Raw genomic sequence first — 23310 nt, 5'->3', positions numbered from 1 at the left:
AAAAGATACTAAGCGCATAGTTACGAGGAGTTTGGAGAGATGTTTTTGCGAGAAACGGGTCCTGGTGCTGAAAGTGGTAGGAGACATCATGTCGTCCTGCAGGGCACGTATAAAATGCTGGGCCTGGTGTCTGGCCCAGAGATAACTCAGGGGAGGGAGGAGACCCACCAGGATGGGGATTGGGAGCCCGTGGCGTTTGTTCTGCATCTGTAAGACCGGAGCTGTCATTCCCAGTGGCTTTCTCTCTGTAAGACCTGACACCAGCCTCTAATAGCCTTCCCAAATGGCTATCAACCGCTTGCATGAGTGAATGAACAACGAAAGAAAGAACGAGTGAATGTTGACGACCAGTGCTCGGGGAGCCCGTGAGGGGCTGTGCTCCCCAAGGAGTACTTGAAAGTAAGAGTTTCCCAGCCTGAGATTCGGCTGCTGACTGGGCTTGCAGCTCTGAGAGCGGGGTTGGGAGGCCGGGGTTGCCTCCCTGGGGGAGCCTGATCTTAACCCCGTGATGCCTGTGTTGGAGAAGTGGTGATGTCTGGAGCCATTCTCAGCAGAACTGCGCTCACCATTTTTGGATGCATTTTTCAAACCGAAGTGTAAGCTGACAGATGGCGATGGAATAATATTCTCACTTTCTCTACTTCCTACAGGCCTCCCTCCAACACAGTCCTTCAGGCTCTCAGAAATCTCTGACACGTCTCAACCATGAGACCATGGCTGACTTTGGGCAGGTAAGCCCCCTCCATCTCTCCCCTGCCACCGCCCCCCCCCCCCCCGCCCCAGGACGCAGAGAAATTTCAGCACAGCCCAAAGACCACTAGCTGTGCTTGTGGCCAGGAGGTAGGTGGGAGTGACTTCAGCCTTGGCAGGAGAATGGAGCCCCACACTCTGGGGAGACTTAAGGAAAAAGCTACCGAATGTCCAGAGCCCTGCAGCTAGCATTTCTGCAAATGGCAGCATATGGCGATGGGAATGGATCCTGGGATGAAAGCCAGGGAACTGGTCCTGACCCCAGGTCTGCCTTTACTGCTCAGAAAAATCTCAAGTGAGAACCTCCCTTGCTGCGTCTCTGTTTCTCTGTCTGAAAAATGAGGGAATGAGACCCAGTGAACCGGGTAGGACAGAAGCCAGCTGTTCCAGGCTCCAGCCAAGGCCATGGAATGGTGGAGAAAGGCAGTGGAAACGCCACCACAGCTGTCCGCCCCTTCCCCGTTTGATCGCTCTATGGACCTCACATCTGCAGAGAGCCTGCACTGGGTTGTGTGTGTGCTGTGTGTGTGCACGTGTGAATTTGCGGGCAGGACCTACGCCTCTTCTAGCAACCTCTGATTGAACTCCAACTCAGACATGGACGGTCGCTAGCCCCATACCTGCCCCCTCGTGGCTGGGCGGAACACCACGGTCACTATAGGTCGCCCAGATGGGAAGGGCAGAGTCTGCTCACGCACTGAGAGCATGCCTGCAGCAGAATGTGGGCGTGAAGACCAAGCCGGGTGAGGGGCAGCCAGGATGGAAGGCCACATTGACCTGACAGTGAGGCTCTCATTAGAACCGGAGTGAGTACAAGGCCAAAGCTCACAGGCGGATCTGCAGGGCAGCGGGGGATGGCTGCCTAGGAAACAGGGCCTAGTGATGAGCGATGCATGTCAATGCCCTCAGGAAGTTTCCCGTCCAAAGCAGGAGATGTGTGCCAGTAGCTACATTACAGGAAGCCTGTGAAGGCAGGAGGGTTCTCTTCTGTCTGGGTTTGGTTGTGGGGGTGGTTTAGGGAAGACCATTCATTTGAAGGTGACACTTGAACTGGGCTTTGAAGGATGAATAGAAGTTCACCAGGTTTTTAAAAAAAAAATGGAAGAAGGGCATTCTGGGCTGAGACAGTAAGTGCAAAGGTGGAGAGTGGCTGAGATGTAGACACAGGGCAGGAGGGGGTAGAAGCGAGGCCGGGAGAAGCAAACAGGCCTTTGAATGCCACGCCGAGGGGCTCAGATTGCACCCCGTAAGGTCCAGGCAGTCAGCTCCGTGGTGCCAGGAGAGGCCTCTGGGCCCCCGGCAGAGACTGAGATCTAAGAGGAGGTGCCCACTAAACCTGAACAACCTGAACAATGGGGCCCAGGACAGGACACCGCTTGCTGACGTGTCCGTGGCCCTCAGATCTCCCCACGCCGAGCATCCACAGGCAGTGCAGGCCCCCTGTGCTATGGTGGAGGCCTCTCTGGTAGAGGGCTGCTGGGCTTGCCATCAGAACCCCTTATTCCCCCGCCAGGTCCTCTTGTCCTCCTTCCCCCATCTCTGCAGACCAGGCCACCCCCCAAGACAGCACCCCTTTAAGGACCCAATGCTGTTGTCAAGGCGCTTTCCAGCCCTCTCCTGCCCTAGAGTTGTTTTCGGTGTGGCGGGCAATGCCACGCAATTTCGTACTTTTGCAGTTTCCTCTCTCGGCCGAACTCGGGATGCTCTGGTGTCCCTCATCTCATGAGAGAGCAGACAGAGCAGGTTCTGGGGCCCCGCAGCGCTGGGCTCCAACCCTGTGCCGTCACCCCCCTGAGGAGCAGGGTAACCAGTCTGGGCCTCAGGGCCTTCATCGCCTCAGGTTTCTCCAGGACGTGACGCCGGAGCGGGTGAAAGTCTGGCTCCCTGTCCGTCGTACAGCTGCCAGGTCCGCCCCATGCTTCTCCACCAGCTCATATCCCTGTGATGGAGCTGGGCTACCGACAGGCAGGGTAACCGAGGAGGACCTGTGAGTTTGGGGCTCAAAAGATGGCATGAACAGTTAGCCCCTGTGCCGTAACAGGCAGGCAGGCCAATTCACTTGATTTTCCTTTTAAAAAGTTCCCTCAGCAGAACTTTCCTGACACCCCTTCCATTCCAGGCCCTGGTGGACACTGGGAGTCCAGACAGGGATAAGATGGTCACTTCTGCAGAAGAGACATGCGAACAAATAAATTGCAGTGCACCATAAGAGAGGAAAAGCACTGGGGAGGAGGGGCGTGTGGGCTGGCCCTGGAGGGATCGTGGGAGTCTCAGCTCCAGAGGATACGGGGAGGGAGGCAGGGTGTTCCGGGCAGAGGGACCAGCATGGGCAAAGCATGGCCATAGGAAGCATCTTGGTGTTGTGGGGCATTGGCGTTGGGGTTTGTGATGACCTGCCCTGCAGGGGTCCCCACCACAGAGAGGCATTCAAGGAAGCCTAGCACCCTGCCCCCTTGTCAGCTCGGGAGGGTCACATCCAGGGCCAGGCTCCACAGTTTAAGAAGAATAGCATTGGGACACCTGGTGGCTCAGTCAGTTGAGCATCCGACTTCGGCTCAGGCAGGTCGTGATCTCGCGGTTGGTGGGTTCGGGCCCTGCATCGGGCTCTGTGCTGACAGCTCAGAGCCTGGAACCTGCTTCGGATTCTGTGTCTCCTCTCCTCTCTGGGCCTCCCCCTCTCGTTCTCTCTCTCTCTCTCTCAAAAATAAGTAAACATTAAGGAAAATTTTTAAGATAAGAATAGCCTCAACAAGCTCCATGATGAGGCCTGATAAGCAACCTCTAGTGCCAGAGGCAGTGAGGAGCTTCTAAGGCTCCGGCTGAGGGCACACAGCCACCCACAGCTCTGAACTGGCCCTGGACACGTTGTTGCTGCGTTTGCGCTGGGAGTGGGGGTGGAGATGAGGGAAACTTGGTCCCTGCCCCTAGTGTAGACAGTGAGGCCCAGGCTCTCGTGTGCCGGTGCTGCAGAAGCTCTAAGGTGGGGGGGGGGGGGGCATTCGAGGAGCTCTGGGACCGTAGAGAAGGGGAAGCCAGAGGGCATCCTGAGGAGGGAATCTTAGCCAGATGGTTATAATAAAAATAGTTCTAGAAATGAATGATTACTTAGCACTTACTACCCGTCAGGCACCGTCCTAAGGGTTTTGCGTGGATTGACGCTTCACTTGCACAAGTCCACAAAGCAGGCACTTTTATCATCCTCCTGTACCGATGAGGATCCCCGATGAACAGACAGGCTGAGTAACTGTCCCAGGCATGCACAGCTGAGAAGTAACCTAGCCAGGCTGAACCCAGGCATTCTGGCCTCAGAGTGCCTGCTCGAATGGCCTAGGGTAGCCTAAACACTAAGACCTCTCTAAGAACTTGAGCACCGGCAGGGTTGGGACTATACTTTGCTCTAGCCCATAGTAGGTACTCAGTAAAAACGTGTTCACGAACCAGAATGCACAAATGCATGGATGAAATGACCCTGAAAGAGTTGGGGCAGAAAATGGGGATGGGGACAGGATGGGGACAGACACTGTAGACAGAGGCTGTGCAGCCAGAGCAAAGGCCTCAGGTCCCCAGCTGGGGTTGCCTGCAGGCACTTCCAGGTCTGGAGCTGGACCAGACTGGATAAAAGAGAGTTTGAATGGCAGCCTCTCTGGCCAACCCTCCCTGTCCTGAAGGCCTGGCACCTTCCGCTGCAGCCCTCCCTCCCCACCCTGTCCCACATCAGGAAAGGGCGGGCACTGTGCTATTCATGTCCGCACACCACTCTTTGTCACCCAGTCCCTCGGTCTCCTGGGGACTGATCTGACAACAGGACCACAAGTCCCCAGAGGCAAGGGAGGCATGCATCACCCAAGAGGGGCCCAGGGAAGACAGTTCAAAAGTTGTTCCCATAAGAAATTGCTTTCTGACGGAGACTTCAAGGAGCAGGTGTTTTCAAAGACCTTCTCTTCAAGCTCTGTGGGCTATGGATGGAAAACCAGGCTTGGGACCCAACTCTGTGGCTTCCTAGCTGGGTGCCCTTGGGTGATGAATTTGCTTCTCTGTACCTCAGTTTCCAGCTCCATAAAGTGGGAATAAAAGCAACTACAGAATTAAAGGGGGCAAGGTTTGGGGCAACTACTGTACAAGACCAGATTCAGCGAAAGGTTGGGTTCTCGACTTCCTGCTTTGCTTCTGGGGCCTCAGTTTCCTCCCTGAAATGAAGGTTGGAAAACATTGATATTTAATACCAGCTAGCTTTGACATCTTAGGATTCAAAGTTGCCAATGCCAGTCAACCAGATACCTAAATATATTCACATACACACACACACATAGGCTACATGCCTTAGGGGTGTACATTGTAATCATTTTTATAAATTTAAAATGTATATTAAATTACATTTAATATAAATGTATATTATATTAAATTACATTTAATATAAATGTATAACTTACAGTGTCTTGTATAGTGTTTCCTTTTTTTTATTAAAAAAATTTTTTTAATGTTTATTTAGTTTTGAAGGAGAGAGAGAGAGAGAGAGAGAGACAGAGCATGAGCGGGGGAGGGGCAGAGAGAGAGGGAGGCACGGAATCCGAAGCAGGCTCCAGGCTCGGAGCTGTTCAGCACAGAGCCCGATGCGGGGCTTGAACTCACGAGCTGTGGGATCATCACCTGGGCTGAAGTCGGACACTTAACCGACTGAGTCACCCAGGTGCCCCTAAAAATTTTTTTTAAATGTTTCTTTATTTTTGAGAGAGAGAGACACACAGAGTGCAAGCGACAGAGGGGCAGAGAGAGAGAGAAACACAGAATCCGAAGCAGGCTCCAGGCTCTGAGCTGTCAGCACAGAGTCCGATGCGGGGCTCGAACCCGTAAACCCTGAGATCGTGACCTGAGCCGAAGTCAGACGCTTAACTGATTGAGCCACCCAGGCGCCCCTATAGTATTTTCTTCTGATTACAAGAGTAATGCATATTTATTGAGAACATTTTGGAAAGTACGGGAAGATTCACCCACCATTCCACGTGGAAGACCGAGATACAGCCTCTCAGGTATTTAGTGAATTCCTCTCCCACATTTTTTCTTTGCACATATCTTTTAAAGATCTCTTTGGGATTATACTCTGCCTTCTATTTTTTCACTCAAGCTGAGCTATGGGAGCAGGGCCCTGGGCAGGGCTGCTGTCCCCGCGCTGGGAGGAACCGGGGCCAGCTGCTTCCACAGCTGTTCTGCACAGGCTCCTGGGCTCCTGCCCTGGCGGCTGGCTGGAGGCATCTGACCCTCCGATGTTCTGTGTCGCTGGCGGCTGCACATTCTCCACTAATTTTAGCCTAGCCTCTCGGGCCTGCTGGCCTTGGGGCCCGCACATAATGGACGCCTTGTGTAGACAGCTGCCGACGGTGCAGGAAGAAGCGTCCCACCTTTAAATGTTCCTCGTCACCGGCCAGTCCTCCGCTCTCGGAGAACAAGCCGGCTCCCTGTTCCTTCTCCCACCAGGAAGGGGCCGTTGTTGACGTTCATGGCCCAGCAGCCTGGACCCGGCAGGCAGGTGATTGCTTCTGTGGACGGGGCCGTGTTTTTACAGGACAGGCTTTGGTTGGAGCTGGAACAGCTGAGAGACTTCCCGAGAAATTGCTGGGTGGTGGGTTTGCAGCAAGGCAATGGGGTGTCCGAAATGTCCCTCGGTGTATGTGTGGAGCCGCCTGGAGCCCCACCGCGATGCTTTACCTCTGTCGAGCACGTACGAATGTACAGTGTCCTCTGACATCCCAATTTCTCCTGGTGACGTGTGCATTGGTGACAGTGCTCCCCTGTTACAGGAAGGGAACTGAGGTTGAGAGGGGGAAGCAATTTGCTCCCGGTCACCCAGCAAGCCCGCGGCAGGGACGTGGGTCTCTCGCGCTCCGAGTCTGGGGCTCTTGCCTTTCATCGGCACCATCCAGGGAGCCGTTCCACCGAGTCCGTACCCATCTGCTCTCTGTCTCTTATGTTTGGTGCTGTCTTTCCCAAACGAGGTCCTTGAATTGTCACCTTAAAAGTCAGAACCGTTCATTGAAAATAAATATAGCTCGCTGGCCTGTTTCTACAGCACAGATCTGATCACGGAAGACTTTGACTTCAGAAGGCAGGAAGTCTCTCTTTGCCCACGTGCCGTAGCCTGACGTCCAGCCTCCTCACCTTGCTCCCTGCCGGACCCCGCAAGTGGGGGCTCCCGCAGCACGTAGACATCTCTCTCGTGGCACCTAGGTAGGGCCGGGGATTTTTCCTCGTGATCTCCTTCCTGACCAGAATGGAGCTCCACGGGCAGGAGACCCGCGAGCTGCTCATCTGAATGTCCCTGGGGTCTGCTCCGGGCCAAAGTGTCAAGCCCAGTAAATGTATTGGCCCCCAACCGGATCTTTAATCCAGCCTTAGAGCTAAGCCAAGGCCTGCCCGGCAGCTGCCAGCCCAATAGGGAAGTGACTGCTTGGCTGGACTCCCGGGAGGGACCTGCTGGGCCAAGAAACCCCGACCCTGTGCAGGCTGGGCGGAAGAAAACGGGAGGGCATCCCCAGGTTTGTGCTGGAGACCGAGCCCTGTCCCCATGCAAATCTTCCACGTCCCCATCCCCCACTCCTCCATCCTCTGGTGACAATATAGCCTGGGTCATGTGTTCCCCAGCCCGGACAGTGGCTCTTTGACCAAGTATGATGCTCTTCAGGAACAATCCATGGGCATCACATGCTGCTCTGGGGGAAGAAAAGTACTCTAGTGACTATCTTGGTTTAGTCAGGGCAGGACCCGTGCTCTCTGACTCCATGTGGGACTCCTGTCGGGGCCATGGCCCCACAGCCTCCCGAACTTGGGTGCTTTGGATGTGGTTATAGGAGAGGCAAGGCATTTAGAGTCCCACAGGCTCAGCTCCAGCCAGTCCTAAGTCCTGCCTCTTAGGGACAGGGGCGATGGGTTCCATCTCTCTGGACTTCAGTTTCTTTTCTGCAAAATGGGACCGGTGACAGCAGCCTTTCAGGGCTGTTATATCTTACAGGAAAGGGCTTTTCAAAAAGTGCAGCAGCATAGCTCGCACAGCATGACTGCCTGTGTTCCCTTTTCTGGAGGGCTCTCCAGGCCTCGAGAGCCTCCCTGAAAAGTGCCCAGGCTGCTGGGTGAGGGTTGGTCTCAGGGGGAGGTGCGGGCAGAGGTCGCACACGGCACATCCATCTAGCTGTGACCATTTCTCTGATTCTGACATGGTCTTCGGGGGTTGGCCAAAGACAAGGAGGAGGAGAAAAACTCCTCTTGTTTTCTGATGGAAGTCCGTGAGAAGTGAATTTTCGCGATGGAGTCATTTCACTTTCCTTTTGGCTTTCTAGAGAGATGCCTTTTGCTCATTTGTTCATTCATCCATTCATCCTACAAGTCTCTCCATGGCCTCGGCCGCCAGTCAGATGGGTCAAGGGACGCCCTAACAGGACGTGTGGGGGCCCTGCCTTTAGAGAGCCCAGTATGGAGCCAATACATGTAGTTCAGGGTGAGAAGTGACATAGGAAAGGCACAGTGTTGGGTGAGGGTGTGGTCATTTCCTGCAGGGCTGGTTGGAAAGAGGCACCAAAGTGAGCCCGTTAGAAAGCATGGAGGTAGCAGGCCCCAGTCTCCAAAGAAAGAAAAGCATAAACTACCCAAGAATAAACTTAAGAAGGTAATGTGAATTGGTCTATAAATTAAATAAAATCCCAACTTTTTTTCATAAAATTATTAGAAAGTAAAATAAACATGGGAGAAGTACCTAGAAAAAGTCAGTTGTTGGTAAAAGAATAAGCCTTTGGCTCAATGGACGGAACAGAGAGTCCAGAAGTAGCCATAAGTGAGCACAGCACTCAGAATGAGAGTCGAAAAGGCAAAAGATTCCTCAGACGCTCTCAAGGCAACCAGCTAGCTGTTTGCAGAAGAAAAACCAAACAAAACAAAACAAAACTGGATCCATACCTCAGTCCTGGTGCCAAAATAAATTTCTAGGTGGTAAAAAAAAAATCATGAAGCCATAAAGATATTAGAAGAAAAACAACGAGGGAATTTTTGTATCGTACCGAGTTGGAGACTGGGTCCTTAAGTGTAAAACAAATCCAGAAGTCATGGTAGAATATAATTAAAGGCCCTGTGGGGAGAAACCACAATAATGAAGGCCAAAGGGTGATGCCAAACTAAGAAAAGTGTCTCAACATATGTCTGACGGGCGGAGCGTTACTAACACCAGTGTAGAAAGAGCTCGTAAATGAAGTGAAGACAAGTCGGTAGAAAAAGGGGCTGGCAATTTGTGAACAGACCGTTGGCTGGGCCCTTAGTAAGTACCAAATAAACGTTAGCTATTTTATTATTGCCAATAAGGATGTTCCTCGTAGTATTGTTTATGATAGTGAATAATAGGAAACAACCACGCTGGCCATCAGTAGGGAACCACTGGTTAATAACTGAACACATGCTCACAGAGAGGCAGCCATCTGGACATGGCTTTATTTACAGACACGGAAAGGCACCTCTCACATATTAATGGGTGACGTCTGTTTTTAAAAAGTTATCAGAAAGAGGGGTACCTGGGTGGTTCAGTCGGTGAGGCATCTGACTCTTGATTTGGGCTCAGGTCACGATCTCACGGTTTGTGAGATTGAGCCCCGTGTCCCGCTCCCTGCTCAGCATGGAACCTGATTGGGAATCTCTCTCTCCGCCTCTCCCCTGCACGCACTTGCTCTCTCTCTCTCTCTCTCAAAATGAATAAATAAACATTTTTAAAAATGTTTAAAAAATCAAAATAATAAAAAAGATATCAAAAAGAATATGGAAGGTATGTTCCAAAAGGCATAAAAGTATACATCTGTGTATCTAGAAAAGTTTAGTCAATTCTTGTTATTCACAGCAGTTATGTTCTATGATGTTCCCACAAACACTGAATTAGTGAGAGCTGAGCCATTGCTCCTAGGAGGAATACAGCATTAGGTTCCTATGAGCCTCTGGTCACAACGTTCTTGTCAACTGATCGACACATAATGTTATTTTATGTGGGTCTCTGTCAACAACACCTTAGTTAATAGATATTGTTAATTCATTAACACTGAGCTCATGGCCAACGGTAACGTAACTCATGCCTGAAGGCAGCTTATCTAACACATGTGTTTTCTCTGTTAAGACACATCACAGAGAAATCACCAACAAAATGCATAAAAATGCAACCAAAAAAATGGCACTGAAAAGACTGTTAAAAGGATACTTGTTTACACACAAGAGCTTCAAGGAGAAGGCAGCACCGTGCTTCTTGACCTCTGCTGGAAAGATGCACGTTGGGTGGCTCACATTTTTCACTGCTCTGCTCATGTCTGCAAATGACCACAAGAGTACCATGAATATTGATTGGGGGGGGGGGGTTACAAATAAAGTTTAGAAAGTAGGTGAATTTGCAAACACAGACTCTGGGAATAATGAGGTTGGACTGTATCTGGAAATGCAGTCGTGTTAGTGGTAGTTACCTGAGGGTCAGCATTTTCCCCTTCCTCCTTGTACGTTACCTTTTTATAGTGGGCATGTATGAGCAATAGAGGCCAAAGCAATAAGTTTCCTTTTTAATTTTGGGAAGCAAAACTTATTACCGGTGGTATTCCATAGTCAAGATAAAATCCAAACTTGTTAGGATAATGAAAACAGCTATTACTTTAATCCATTGTTTATGATGCACCACACAGACTTCTAAGCCCTTTACCTATAGTAATCCGTGTACTTGTCACCAAGAGGGATAGATACCAGGAACATTTTCACTTTACAGCGGAGAAAATGGAGGCAGAGAGAGGTCACATAACTTGCCCAAGGTCCCAGTTAATAAGGTTTGTTTTTATGTTTTACTTATTTTTGAGGGAGAGTGAGCGTGAGCAGAGAAGGGCCAGAGAGAGAGGGGAACAGAGGATCCGAAGCGGGCTCTACGCTGATGGTGTCAAACCCAACGTGGGGCTCGAACTTGCAAACCATGAGATCATGACCTGAGCCGAAGGTGGGCATTCAGCCAACTGAGCCACCCAGGTGCCCCGAGGTCCCGGTTAATAAGACCAGAGTCTAGATTGGAACCCTGGCAGTCTGACTCCAGAAGCCATATTTTAAACCAAAATTTTGGCACTGGGTTGCAGAGATGCCCAGGAGCATCTGACCACATCCTTGTCCCCAGAGACCTCCAGTCTAGATTGCATGCACACCAGGCATTGGGGGTTCATGGAAGGGAGGTCCTTTCCAGCCCAGCCTGAGGGCTTAGAGAAGGTGGTAGGGGCCAGCACTCCACAGTCTGGCCCCCCTTCCTTTCTTAACTCCATACAGGTATTACACCCTCCCTCCCACTAGAGGATTCCGTGCCCCGCCACACCCAACCGTCCCCCCGTCCTTGAGCCTGCCATGCCTTCTCACACTTTGGGGCCTTCTGCCCATCCCCCAAGGCTCAGCTCAAAAGTCACCTTTTTTCTCAAGCCATCAGGAAGAAAAGAAGCAAGGGCTCCTTCTCCTGGTTGCCCTTCTATCTTTGAACTCTATGGCCGCTATCTCTACTCACCCATCCATCTACCCGCCTGTAACGAGCTTGTCTCGGAGATCTTGTCTTTGGATCCCCAGCACCCAGCACGTTCCTCACACATTTGATCTATCAACACAAGTGTGTTGAATGACTAGTTAAACAAACAGTTGGAAATACCGAAGATTATGAGATCCCCCAAAGATCTAGGCAAGCCGGATTGTAACGCAGTTGTTGTTGAAGGCCGCCAAAGCTCTGGAGGGTTCTGGAGGGCTGAGCTGTCTGGCCAGGAGCCTCTCTGACCACAGAATCAGGAGGCAGAGCTGACAAGGCTGCAAGACCATTAGCCAGGGTGTTGTTTCTGTGGCTTCTGAAAAACCCCCACCCCAGTGGGATAGACTAAGAAAGGTCCCATTCAGCTTCTCTTGGCATTTCCAAGGGAAAAGATGGGGTTTGGATTGGCTGGGCCAGGGACATCTTTTCTAAAATAGCTTCATGCATATTCAACTGCTCCCTGAAATAGTTGAGTGGCTATTTTAAGCCGCTTCTACTCAGATGCCCACACATAATGGCATCTACCTTGAGCATGTAAACCAGTAAGAAGCAAAGAAAAGGGTACGGGAGGACAATGTTAGGAGGCTTTTGATGGATTCCTACCATTCCTCCCCCACCCCTTAATGTGTTTTCTTCTCAGGGACTCTCTTGCATGAAATTGAAAGTCATGGTTACTATGACAACTCACTAGAGGAGTTTTCCCATCCAGTGACCTCACCCACCCAGATCTCAGAGAACACAACTGCTCCAGGGCAGCGGTACCTTGCGGCTCAGTAACAGAAGTCCATAGCAGAAGTCAGTTCGTTTGCTCCGGAGGAAAGCTCCTCAGTGCCCACCTCTTCATGCCTTACACACAATTCTAACAGGTTCCAGCAGATTGGAAGTGGAGGCCGGGGCAAGGCTGGGAGACGTGGGACCCAGCTGTGGGGGGGGGAGGGAGTGAGGTTACAACAGATAATCCAGCTGGAAGGGTGAAGAGAGAACACCTTCGCGAAGGAAATAGTCGTTAACAACTATGTACTGAAACATCAGCGTACCCTATGCCGTTTGCTGGGGAAATAAATAAGGCACCGGTCATCAAAGGAACAGGAAAATAAACAATTGTAAGTGTATTTATCTAAGCTCTAACTTTGTTGCCCCCTCCACCCACCCCCCCCCCGCCCCCCGCAAAACAACGATTCAAAAAAGAAGTTGGAAATATAATGTAGGAAGTGCCACCATGGTGAGGTGAGGACCCAGGACTCCCAAAGGAAGGAGACAGGTCTGCTGGGGAGGTGAAGCTTGGGCAGAGCAACGTGAGCTTCCTTGTAAGACAAGCAGGCGGTGGTCTCTGTTCCAGGTGACAGGCTCAGCGCCCGCAGAGGAGCGGAGGTGAGAAAGAGCGGGTCCCCTTGGGGAATGCCCAGAGCAGGGGGGGCTGCAGCACGGCACCGAGGAGGAGGTGAAGCACTGACAAGAGGCGGGAGAGACCACGCAGCCACGTCTCTGGGGCTGTGGAGGCTCTGCTCCGTCAGAAGAACTCTCTGGGGCCCCCTCACCTTTGGTCAGAGACCCCTACCCACCTAGTTACGTCTGAAGGTCTCCCTGTGCCATAAACGTTGAATAACGATTGGAAGAAGATGAGATTGCGTTAAAAGCTTCCCAGTAAGAGGGGTGACCACGAGAAGGAGTGAGAAGTTCATTCCAGCTTCGCGGGCGAGGTATCAGGAAAAGGAAATGACCGGGGAGGAAGCCCTGGGTCCCAGCAGGAGGGCTGTGATGGGGAGGGAACCTACGCAGGCGCAGCCGGCTCAGCTATACGTCAAGTGGAAGAGATGGCTTACTTTTACATGTCTGTATTTGTATTCATCCTGTTGCCCCGTCATCACCCAGAAAAGGTTCTGTTTTGTTTTGTTCGGGGCACCCTCAGAAAGGCGGGAAAGTGTGTGATACCTTTTAGAAAGGTTTGGGTGACAGCCACAGATGCAGCTCAGGAGGTAAGCTTCGGCTCTCTGCGGGATACCTGGCAAGGCAGGGCCTGCCCACGCCTGACTCCTGAGCTGGCTTCTGTGGAGCCTTCAGGAGCCCTCAGCAAGAGTCCTGGTGTCCAGAGGTGGCTACATCTGTCTGTCCTGTCGTCCCTCCATCTGTATGCAGCTTCTTTATTCTCCACTTGTCCGTTCGGTCATTCATTCATTCATTCATTCACTCATTCAGTCGGAGCTACAGACGGGGAAGTCATTGGCACAGAGAATGGTTTCTTTGCTGAATTTTCAGGGATCTGTGATACCCCTGAAATTATGACAGAAGGAACACGTCCCCTGTGTTTATCTTCTGAGGGGACTGTGCATAGCTTTCAACAGATTCCCAAAGGGGCAGGTGGCCCCCAAAAGGCCGAGAACCACTGATAGAGATAGGAATTATTTTATTTTAATTGAAAACAAATGATTTCACCTTTTGATAGTCAAGCAAGGTGAAGGAGTGCTGAGTGAAATCCCCAGTTCGGTGCAGAGCTGTCTAAGATGATGAAGTGGCCCTGGGGACTCTACCAGGGTCCCCAACTTTGCTGTATTCCTAGTGTGTATGCAGTGCAGCTGAGCTGGGCCCAGAGGCCTTCCAAACATCGAGGACAAGATCCCCAACCTAAGACTCCTTTCTGTTTCTCTCTCTTCCCAACCACAGTCTCTCTGCAAGGCCCCTTTCCAGCCTGTACTTGGCAGAAAGTGAGGAGGCCCTTCTGCTTTGGATAGATTTAGAAAGCTGGAAGAAATCTGAGAAAGGAGAAAGCATATGAGCTGGAGTTGCAGAGGTCTGGGTACTGAATAGGGCTTTGAAGGGAAGGGGAAGCTGAAGTTTATCGATCAGTTACGAAAGTCAGGTTATCGTCCTTGTCTGGAAAACCTCTAGTGGCTTTTCTGTCTCTGTAAAAGCTGGAGGTCTTATAAATGCCTTCAGAGCCCCAGTGATGTGGCTGCCAATGACTTCTTATATATCCCATGTCCTCTGGCCTCCATACTGTTCCTCAGACTCTGGCCTCAGGGCCTTTGCACTTGCTGTTTCCTCTGCAAGGAAAAATATACACACGATTCACTCTTTCACTTCCTTCAGGTTTTTACTTAAATGTCTCCTCCGTGAACCCCTCTCTGACCCCTATTTAAAATGGCAAGGGTGCCTGGGTGGCTCAGTCAGTTGAGTGTCCGACTGGCTCAGGTCATAACCCCATGGCTCGTGGGTTCGAGGCCTGCATCGGTCTCTCTGCTGTCAGCGCAGAGCCCGCTTCAGATCCTCTGTCCCCCCCACCCCCACCCCGCCCCTGTCCTGCTCACTCTCTCACCCTCAAAAACAAATAGACATAAATGAAGTAAAATAAAACAGAATAGCAAAATGTCCTACTGTCACTACCCCATCTCCTGCTTTGCTTTTCTTAATGGCATTCATCACCGTCTAACTTGACCTGGTCTATTGTTATTCCCAGTGCCTGAGACCGTGCTTGGCCCAGAGTCGATGCTAAATTAACATGTGTGGGATGAATGAATCTACTCTTCTCATGCTGTGAGGTAGCAATTTCAACATACTATACTCTGCTGATCCCATAATAACTCTACAGGGTGAGTTTTAGTCTCTCTTTGCCAGATAAAGAACCAGAGACCCATCAGCTGGAACCACTTTCTGGGTTCTGGGGTCACAGACACCCCTGCTGTCTTTTCGGTACCCACCTTTCTCCTGCAAGGCTTTAATACTGCCTTCACCAGGGCTCCTTGGGCCAGGTGAGAGGCCAGGTTTGTACGTGACCCAGCCGTGTCCGGGTCGGACAGGGTTTGACATGTCCTAGAGGCATGAGCCCCATTTGCTCGTCGGAAGCAAAATACAGGTGGAAAGAAAACAACTTTATGGGGCTTTTGATGGATTCCTACTCCTCATCGCCACCCACTGTATCTTAAACACCAGCTCACTTTTCTGGAAGAGATTACTGACCTGAGGACTTTGCTCTTTGAAAAATGAGCCTGGAACCCAAAATAAGCCCAGAATGCATCATCACACAGCCACAGGGTGAGGCAACGTCAGCGTATATAAGCCAGTTCGTTTGCTTGTAGCAGAATCCATCCGGGGGTCCTCTGCCCGTGTCCTTCACTCTTACACACAACTCTAGCACACGCCCAGCCTGTGGGAGTAGGGGGTTAGAGAAGATGGCAAGACAGAACACCGGCCGCGTGGATGGGGAGAGACGCACGCTACAACCCCACACCCCTGCCGACAGGTGCTCTGGTTACCGAGAATTAGGATGGATATACACAGAATGTACCTTTAGGGAACTTACAATCCAGCAAGAGAAACAGACGAAAAACAATGAAATTTAAGCATATTCATTTATTCAAATCCTCACCCTAGTCCAACAGGGATTCGAGAGAGAGACTGGGAATATGATCTAGTAATATTCTGCAGTTGAGGTGGGAGTACAGGCTCTCCAAGGGGGGATTGGCCGGAGCTAAGGAGGTGGCTGGAGCCATTTGGTGACCCAGCTGGAGTGTGGGGCAGGCGACCGTCCGCCCATACTGGGTGCTGTGAGCGGGTCCTGCCCCTGGAGGAACTTCCAGTCCAGTGAAGCAAAGACTTGTACCTACAGCCCCTCCCTCCTCACTCTCAGAGGCCTGTTCTCAGCATATGGGAAGCCACAGGCTAACGGGGCCCGTGGCATTTCCTGTGGTGACCGAAGCAGATGCTGCTGTGGGCTTGGTCCTCCTGGACCCCAACTTCAGGATCGCGGTCCCTGGAGGTTCCAGTCACAGGAGTAGTATCTGGCGGCAGCTGGCATTCAGACAGCACAGTACAGGGTGCAGAGCCCCACGGCACCCCTAACCCCGTCGTCCCCCTCCCCCCCCCCCAAGAAGGCTGGGAGGGCCAACACAGGCAGAGGACCACCCAACAGCCAAAGAAGGTGCCACAACAGGTGGGCAAACGCTGGGGGTCTGCCATGAGACTGAGCCACGTTCAGATCCTGCCTCTACTCAAAGCCGGCTGTGCACCCGCCCCCCCCCCCCCCCCGCCAAGCTTTGGGTGTCTCGCCAGCTAAGTGAGAACGGTTGTCCTACTTTGCGGGTTTGTCATCAGAATCAAGTGAGGTGAGGCATGCACATCTACCCAGCAAAGCAAGCGACCACTAGAGCTCTGTGCGTGGCAGGCTTTACCTGTATCATTTCAACCAATTCTCCAAGCAACCTGCAGAGCAGATCCCATCACCTTGTTTTCTAGACTTACAAAGGAACCGAGTTAGCCAAAGCCCGCCTCCCCCCCCCCCCCGCCCCGCTGCCCCCCGCGAGCAGTTGATGGAAACTGAATACCGGCTCCAGAGCCCCACTTATTAAACACGAGGCTGCAATTACGCGCCTCGCCTCAAATCTTGTATGAACCGAACCTTTGGCCCACACGGGCTTGGCCATTTGCCACGTTTGTGGAGGTGACTGCTCCCCCCACCGCTGACCCAGGAGGAGAGAAGCACCAGGGGACTATGCAGCAGGGAGTCCCTGGAGACCCTGGACAGGGCAAGTGAGCTTGACCCCGGAGGAAATGGTCAGCAGCTGTGGCCTGGGGAAGGAAGGGCTGAGAGGTCACGGGCATCAGGCAGAGCCTCACGACCAAGGTGGTTGGTGGCTTTGGAAGAGCAAACTGGTGACCTGGAATCCAGCGGGCTGGGCTTCCCTTTCCCACTTCCTTCCTGTGCCGTCTGTCTTGCTGAGTCACCTCCAGGAAGTGGGGGTGGTGAGGTGGAGAGTGAGGAGCCCTGGGTCCTCCCTCACCCTCACCCTCGCCTCCCCGCGTGACCCTCAGTCAACCACTTCCCCTTGCTGGGGCTCAGTTTCCACATCTGTCGCACAAGAGGCCCGACTAGATCTCCCACGTCAGGCACAAGGCCTCTCCAGAGGGGAGAACCTCCTGGAAGACAGTTTAGGACAAAGGACCACCCAGCTGGTCATCAGTTAGGGATTTAAGGGTCACTGGGCCCCATAGAAACACCCCTACGTTCCCACACTTTGCTGGACTTCTGCATGAGTCCTGAGTGTCACCATCGGGGGGTGGGACCGGGAGGGCAGCATGGGGCAGGCCCTCCAAGTGCTGGGATGGTGATGGTCACAAGGTGCAGCAGCCACAGAGGGCTTGCCTGCAGGCCCTCAGGCTCTAACTCAGCTCTGTCCTCTGCCAGCCTCCTCTGATCTCTGTTTCTGAGTTTCTACTGAGTCCTGGGCCCTGGCTAGGGTCTGAGTGAGTCCTAAGCTCAGGAGTCTCCGTGCAGGTATACGGTGCTGTGCGAAAACACACAGCCACCGTGGGCCTCTCTCAGCTCTCTGCGGTGTCCGCCTGGAGCTCTGGGCCATGCATCAGTCCTTCCATTCACCAGACCCAGGAGAAGCTCACTTTGGCCATCCAAAGTTCCAAAGCTGTTTACAAGACTTCCCCCTCGGGACAGCATATTCTGACGTCAACACGAACTCCTTTCTGCGAGTGTCAATTCCTAGCGTATTACAGCCCAGGCTCTAAGATGTAAGGACATCTGTGGCTAGGAGGAGTTCCAGGGAGCCGAGAAGAGTGTGTTCCAGGACCCAGGGGCTGCCTGGGTAAATGAGACAGTGGGTATGTCATCTGTCTGTCCTCCTGCCACTCTGGGGGATGGTGGGATTACAAGGGAAGGGGCAGGATAGGGTGTACGGAGCTGGAGTCCAGCTGGATTAGCATGGGTCTGAAGCCCCTCCTGATATGGCCTCGCCCCCCATGCGAACCTCAAAGTGCAGGTTTCCTGATGTATTTCAGGCTTCAGCCTCACCACTTGGCTTGTGCAGTTCCCCATCTTGCTGTATCGTTTCGTGTTTCTGTGTCTTTAATTGGACCACCACCTCCCCTCCCCTCCTCTCCCCTCCTATCTCCAATTTCGTCCTTCTCGTAAACTCTCATCTGAGACCCCATTTAACGTCATCTCCAAGATGTCTCCCTGGACCTGTCCCATCTCCCTGGGTGTCACCTCTGTTACACTCTTCCGTTGTTTCCTTTCTGCGCCCCCCCCCCCCCGCCGCCCAGCCCTCTGGGTATATGTCTGCACTGCTCCTTGAGCACCAGGACTGTGCCTTGGTGGCATTTGTCTAGGCTGGGCCCAAGGCTTAGAAGGTGGTGGATTCATTTCTGAGGAGAAGAATACCCACGAGCCTGTTACCAGGGTTCAGAGGCAGCATGATGGTGGAGAGAGACCTGGGCAAGCATGGTCAAGTCCCCAGCTCTGCCACAAACAGATCGTCCATCCTTAAGTGCCACCTGTCCCCAGCTGGGCTTCAGTGTCCCCTCTGAACAATGGATTAATTTATCAGGTCTTTCAAAAGCTGACATTTCGGGGTGTTTCTGGGAAGTCGGTCGGAGCCTTCCTTTAATTCACTGGCCCATTTCATCCACCCTCCCAGTGTCCATTCGGACCAGGCCCATTCAGCTGCTGGGGGCACAGGGAGGAATCAGCCCCTTCCCTAGAGAGGTCATAGCCCAGTTGGGAAGATATACACATCCACAGTACCCTGCTGAGCACAGAGTGCTATGGCAGCCAAGAGGAGGCAGCCCTCAGCGGGCCGTGGTGGTGGTCAGAGGGGACAGCCTATTGGGGGTGGGCCTAAGGGACCCAGGGCAACATAATTCACAGTGAACACAAGGTGTATAAGCCATTGGACGCGGCCGATGGCACGAACAGAAGCTGTGGCCTCAGCTGTTCCACTGTGCTGGGGTATGTAACTACGTGTGCCTAGGTGTGTCTGTATATGACAGGGAGAGAGACCGTATATACAGGGGCTGTGAGATAAGAGGGCCCCGGCTGACATATTATATCCCCAAGGCCCTTGGGAAAGAGCTTTCTAATTAAAGTCCTGGCTGGTGGGGGCTGGGCTTCCTTGATTATGTAATAGCCAGGAAATGTCATCTGGGCAAGCCTGAGAGGGAGGACAGATGTGTCTGAGCCATGCTCCATTCCCAGAGGTGAGCTGGGAGCAGATTTGTAAATGAACCAATTTGCAGATAGTCAGAAAGAGCATCCAAGACGGAGCGGCCAGTCCGTTCTAGGAGGAGCCAGTAAGGCAGTTGCAAAGCTGTGGCAATGGGACCCATGTGCAGCCGGACCCAAGGTCTCTCTCCTGGCTCCTCCCTCCCTCAGGTCCCACCAGCCAGCTGGAGCACCTGCCCATCCATTATGGTGGATTCTGGAGATGGGTGGATGGGGACGAGCCAGCTCAGCACTGTGCTGGCATGGAGAACACGTGCTGGGTGAGCTGTATCCTTGTGTCCCATGGCCCCTAAATCACCCCCAGGGCCAGATGGGCAGGAGGCCTGAAGCTATGTGAGAACCGGCTGAACACTTCTGCATCGCTTGCTGGGGAGAGAGCACAGCCCATCTGAGTTCAACTGTGAGTTGCCCCCCGCACTCCCAAGAAACAGCCCTTGGAGCCTATTGATGAAACACACATCAACTCTCAGCTTCTGGGGGATGAGAAGGGCTTTTGAGAAAGACAGACATTAAGCATCGTTTTCCTCATCTGTAAAATGGGGATAATACAGGTACCACTCCTAGGATTTTATTGTGAGGATTAAATACACGTGAAATGTATAGCCTGGAGCTTGGCACATAGCAAGTGCTTAATGATTGGTAGCTATGATTATATCCGTAAAAGGCAGACTCCCATGAGGAGTTTGTCAATTTTGGCTTAGATTCCACACGCTGTTTTAAAAGGCTTAGGGTGCCCGACAGGGGAGTAGGTAGCCAGCATGAGAGAGAACAGGGTGGCACAAAGCCATTTCTGGGCAAAAGGCGAGTTGTAACTTCAGCACCAGCAGAAAAGACACCCCTTTTCCCAGGCTGGGACAGAGACGGTGGGGAAGTGAGCTCAAGGAGAAGCAGGTAGAATATGGCCTCGGGTCTTTGGTGCAGCCAGGCCAAGCTGGGCTCTGTGCCTCCGGTCCGTCCCACTGTTTGGCCCTCTGAGTGACACCCTCCTGGGGTTGGAGTTCAGTGGAAGGGAATTTGAGTATGAGGCGAAGGCCAGATTAACCCGTCTGTCACTGTGGACATGTTCAACACTGAGGGGACCTGGGGGGTCTCAGCAGCTAGGGCTGAGAGGTGACTCCCGGCCTCAGGCCTGCCCCCCCCCCCCAAGCTGACCCACAGAGAAATGACGGTGTCATAGCTGTGGCCGTCCTGACTTCTGTGTGTGTGTTTTGCATGTGACAGCCAGGATCTCTCAGGAGGGGCCTCAGTGGCCCTGGCCCATCTTCCTTCATGGCAGGATCCAGACGTGGTTGCCGTGGGTATGAGGCACAGGGCCCAGCCCACAGACAGAGTGGCCATGAACTCATGCAGGGGCCAGACTCTCAGTGAAGTGAGCTGGTCCTGAAGTTCCAATGAGTGACAGTGGAGAGATGCCCCAGCCCCCAAGGGCGCTACGATGAGACCATGGCAGGTGAGCACGGGCAAAGCCCAGGCTCCCCTGGGGCATGTGATTTATAGTGAGAAAATTGATTCTAGCCCCAGATGGAACTGGGTTTCCCACATCCTCCCGGGCCGGGGTAGGATGAGCTCAGTGAGAAGCAGGGCTGAACCTTCAGGCACGGAGCCCAGAGCCTGGAGTTGAGTGGGGCTGGGGTTAAGGAGTGGCTCATCACATCTGCCCAATGCCAGTGGAGCCCCAGCTGCACATCACTGCCCATGGGCTGGCCGGCCCCCCTCCATGCCGGGGGTGCACACCGTCCTCCCAGCCTCTTCCCAAATGCACGCAGCTGGTCTCTGGGCCACCAGGGTGGGGAGAGACCATCTGTTTCCACTGCAGGTACGGGCAGAAGAGCCCCTGGGCACCCAGCTGGGGAGACAGGCTCTGATCTTTCTGTGTTCACCAGCAGCCACGGTGCTGTGGAATGAGTATGGGACTTGGGTTCTGACAAATGAGTCCAAATCAGGCTCTGCCTCGCCCTGCTCTGTGACCCTGGACACGGGAAAGCTTCTGCTCCCTCATCCACTCAATGAGGTGGGGTTCCAGAAGGCCCTCGTCGCGGTAACTCTAGAATCTACCAGAATGGGATGCAGGTCAAAGGAGTAGGGGGAGTGGCTTTGGGGAGGTGAAAAAATACGGAAAAAAGAACAAGATTCATGCAGCCTCAAGGCTGCCTCCATGACAAGGGTCCTTAACATTCCAAATGCCCAGTCCCAGCGTGAGCTCCCCTAACCCGGATCCTTGTGGCCAGTCCCTGGTGGAGCATCTTCTCCCTGGGCCACACTGCAAACACCTCACCCCGTGCCCGGAAACACCTCCCACCCCCGGTTGTTGTGAAGTCTCCATCTTGATTGACAGACCCTGATCCCATGAATCCGTCTCCCCCTGGAAATCTGGCCGTGGCAGTGGGGAGTGGGGAGACTCTAGGATGAACTGGCTCGGAAGCCTGATGCCCCCACCTCTCCCTACCTCGTCTTTGAGATTGGGGGTGGGCTCTTGGCTGGAGGGCTGACAGAGTGTGGGCAAGCTCTAAGCCTGGGCATCCAGGGCCTTGAGGGGGTGGGGCAGTAGTCCCAGCCACTGTCACTGAGAGACATGGTAAGCTCAGGCCCCTGGGGCTGGCGTTTCTCTCCACAGGAGGCTCAGATGGCTGGGGGATGGGTGGGAGACAGTGGTCTCGCTCAGACTGCACAGTGCCTGCTGTGTGGTTGTGGCTCCAGGGAAGAGGTGAGTGGGTGGAGAGGAGCAGGAGCAGGGGGCCACCCTGGGAAGAGGAAATGGACAAGGCCACATCTCTAGGGCCACAGGAATTCCAAGCCCCTGGCCTAGAGCAGCTCAGCTAATTACAGTTTCCCCTAGTTGGTGGGAATGAGGTTCCTAAGAGAGTGCCAGCCTTGGCTGGGACTGGCTAAGGAGGGCAGGGTGGAGCTGGGGAACGGGGGGCTCTGGTGGCCAGCTGCCCAATGCGTCGTCACAGTCAGGCCCCCATGAAGGGCTGCCAGCTCAGCCTCCCTGGAGCATAGCATCCAGATCCCAGTGGCCCAGGAGTGTAGCAGACATAGATGCCTGCCAGGAACAGGCTGTGGGGACCGCAGCGAGTAAACAACAGAGGAGAATCGCCTTGCAAACCACACTCGATGGAAATCTCCCCCACAGCCACATCGCCGAACGCAACCAAAATATTTATTCTGAGTAGCAGTTTTCAGAATTGCTCTCTGGAAGGCAACGCAGACTGTCCAACTTCCCGGGCAGTCCGGCACAGAGGGGCACGCCCCGCCCTCACCCCGAGAAAGCCAGAGCCCATTAGATGGAGACTCAGGTCAAGTTCAGCCTTTGCGGAGTCCCAGCCTATCCTTTCAACACGGTCCAGGGGAGACTAGAAGCATCTCAGGCCCATCTGGAAACCATAAGCTGGCTCCTTGCCTCAGCGACCTGTCACCGCTCAGCTGGAGCTGCCATCCCTGTGGACACACCTGACTGCCCAGCATGTGGGGGAGCAAACCCATCAGCCAACCTCTTGTCATTGCTGCATTGACAGACAACGGCCAATGTCACGTATTAACCATATACTGAACCCTAGCTGGAAGATCTCACACAGTTCTCTCCTCTTGTGCCCGTGGCCAACATGAATCCTTTCAAATAAGACCCATAGACTGTCTTTCCAGAAAGGACTTCTAGACTGGACAGGCTTAGCTGATGGTTATTAAGGCTTTCCTAGCTGGGAACACTGCAAGTCTCTTTTGTTTATTTTGTCTTGCGATTCCTCATGGCGGCCTTTCAGGTAGACATTTTACACAGGAGGAAAGGTAAGCCCAGAGAAGTTAAGAAAGCAGCTCAACGTCACACAGCTAGTGTGTGGCAGAGCCTAGATTAGAGCTCGGGTCTTTAACACCCTATTCTAGTGTTCCTTATCTTCCATGGCTCTATTGCATTTCTCTATCATTGGCTTGTCACGGATTGGATAGGAGGGCACCACGAGGCATGTTAGAGTAAACGCAGGGCTCCCCATGCATGCTTATTTTCGTTACGACT

At 53.0% G+C, this 23310-nt stretch overlaps 1 protein-coding gene across 2 annotated transcripts in view; it reads left to right on the top strand.

Moving 5' to 3' along the window:
* HIVEP3 (HIVEP zinc finger 3) overlaps positions 1–23310 on the top strand; it is a 473376-nt gene that overhangs the window by 306942 nt on the left and 143124 nt on the right. For both annotated transcript variants that reach the window (XM_053212411.1, XM_053212404.1), the window contains exon 3: positions 651–731. The gene's annotated coding sequence lies outside the window, so the exon portion shown is untranslated. The remainder of the gene's footprint in view (positions 1–650; positions 732–23310) is intronic.

This window comes from Acinonyx jubatus, chromosome C1 (genome assembly GCF_027475565.1).
Source record: "Acinonyx jubatus isolate Ajub_Pintada_27869175 chromosome C1, VMU_Ajub_asm_v1.0, whole genome shotgun sequence".
NCBI classification, from domain to species: domain Eukaryota; kingdom Metazoa; phylum Chordata; class Mammalia; order Carnivora; family Felidae; genus Acinonyx; species Acinonyx jubatus.
Note: the sequence above shows the minus strand (reverse complement) of the source record. Positions and strands in the feature narration are given on the sequence as shown.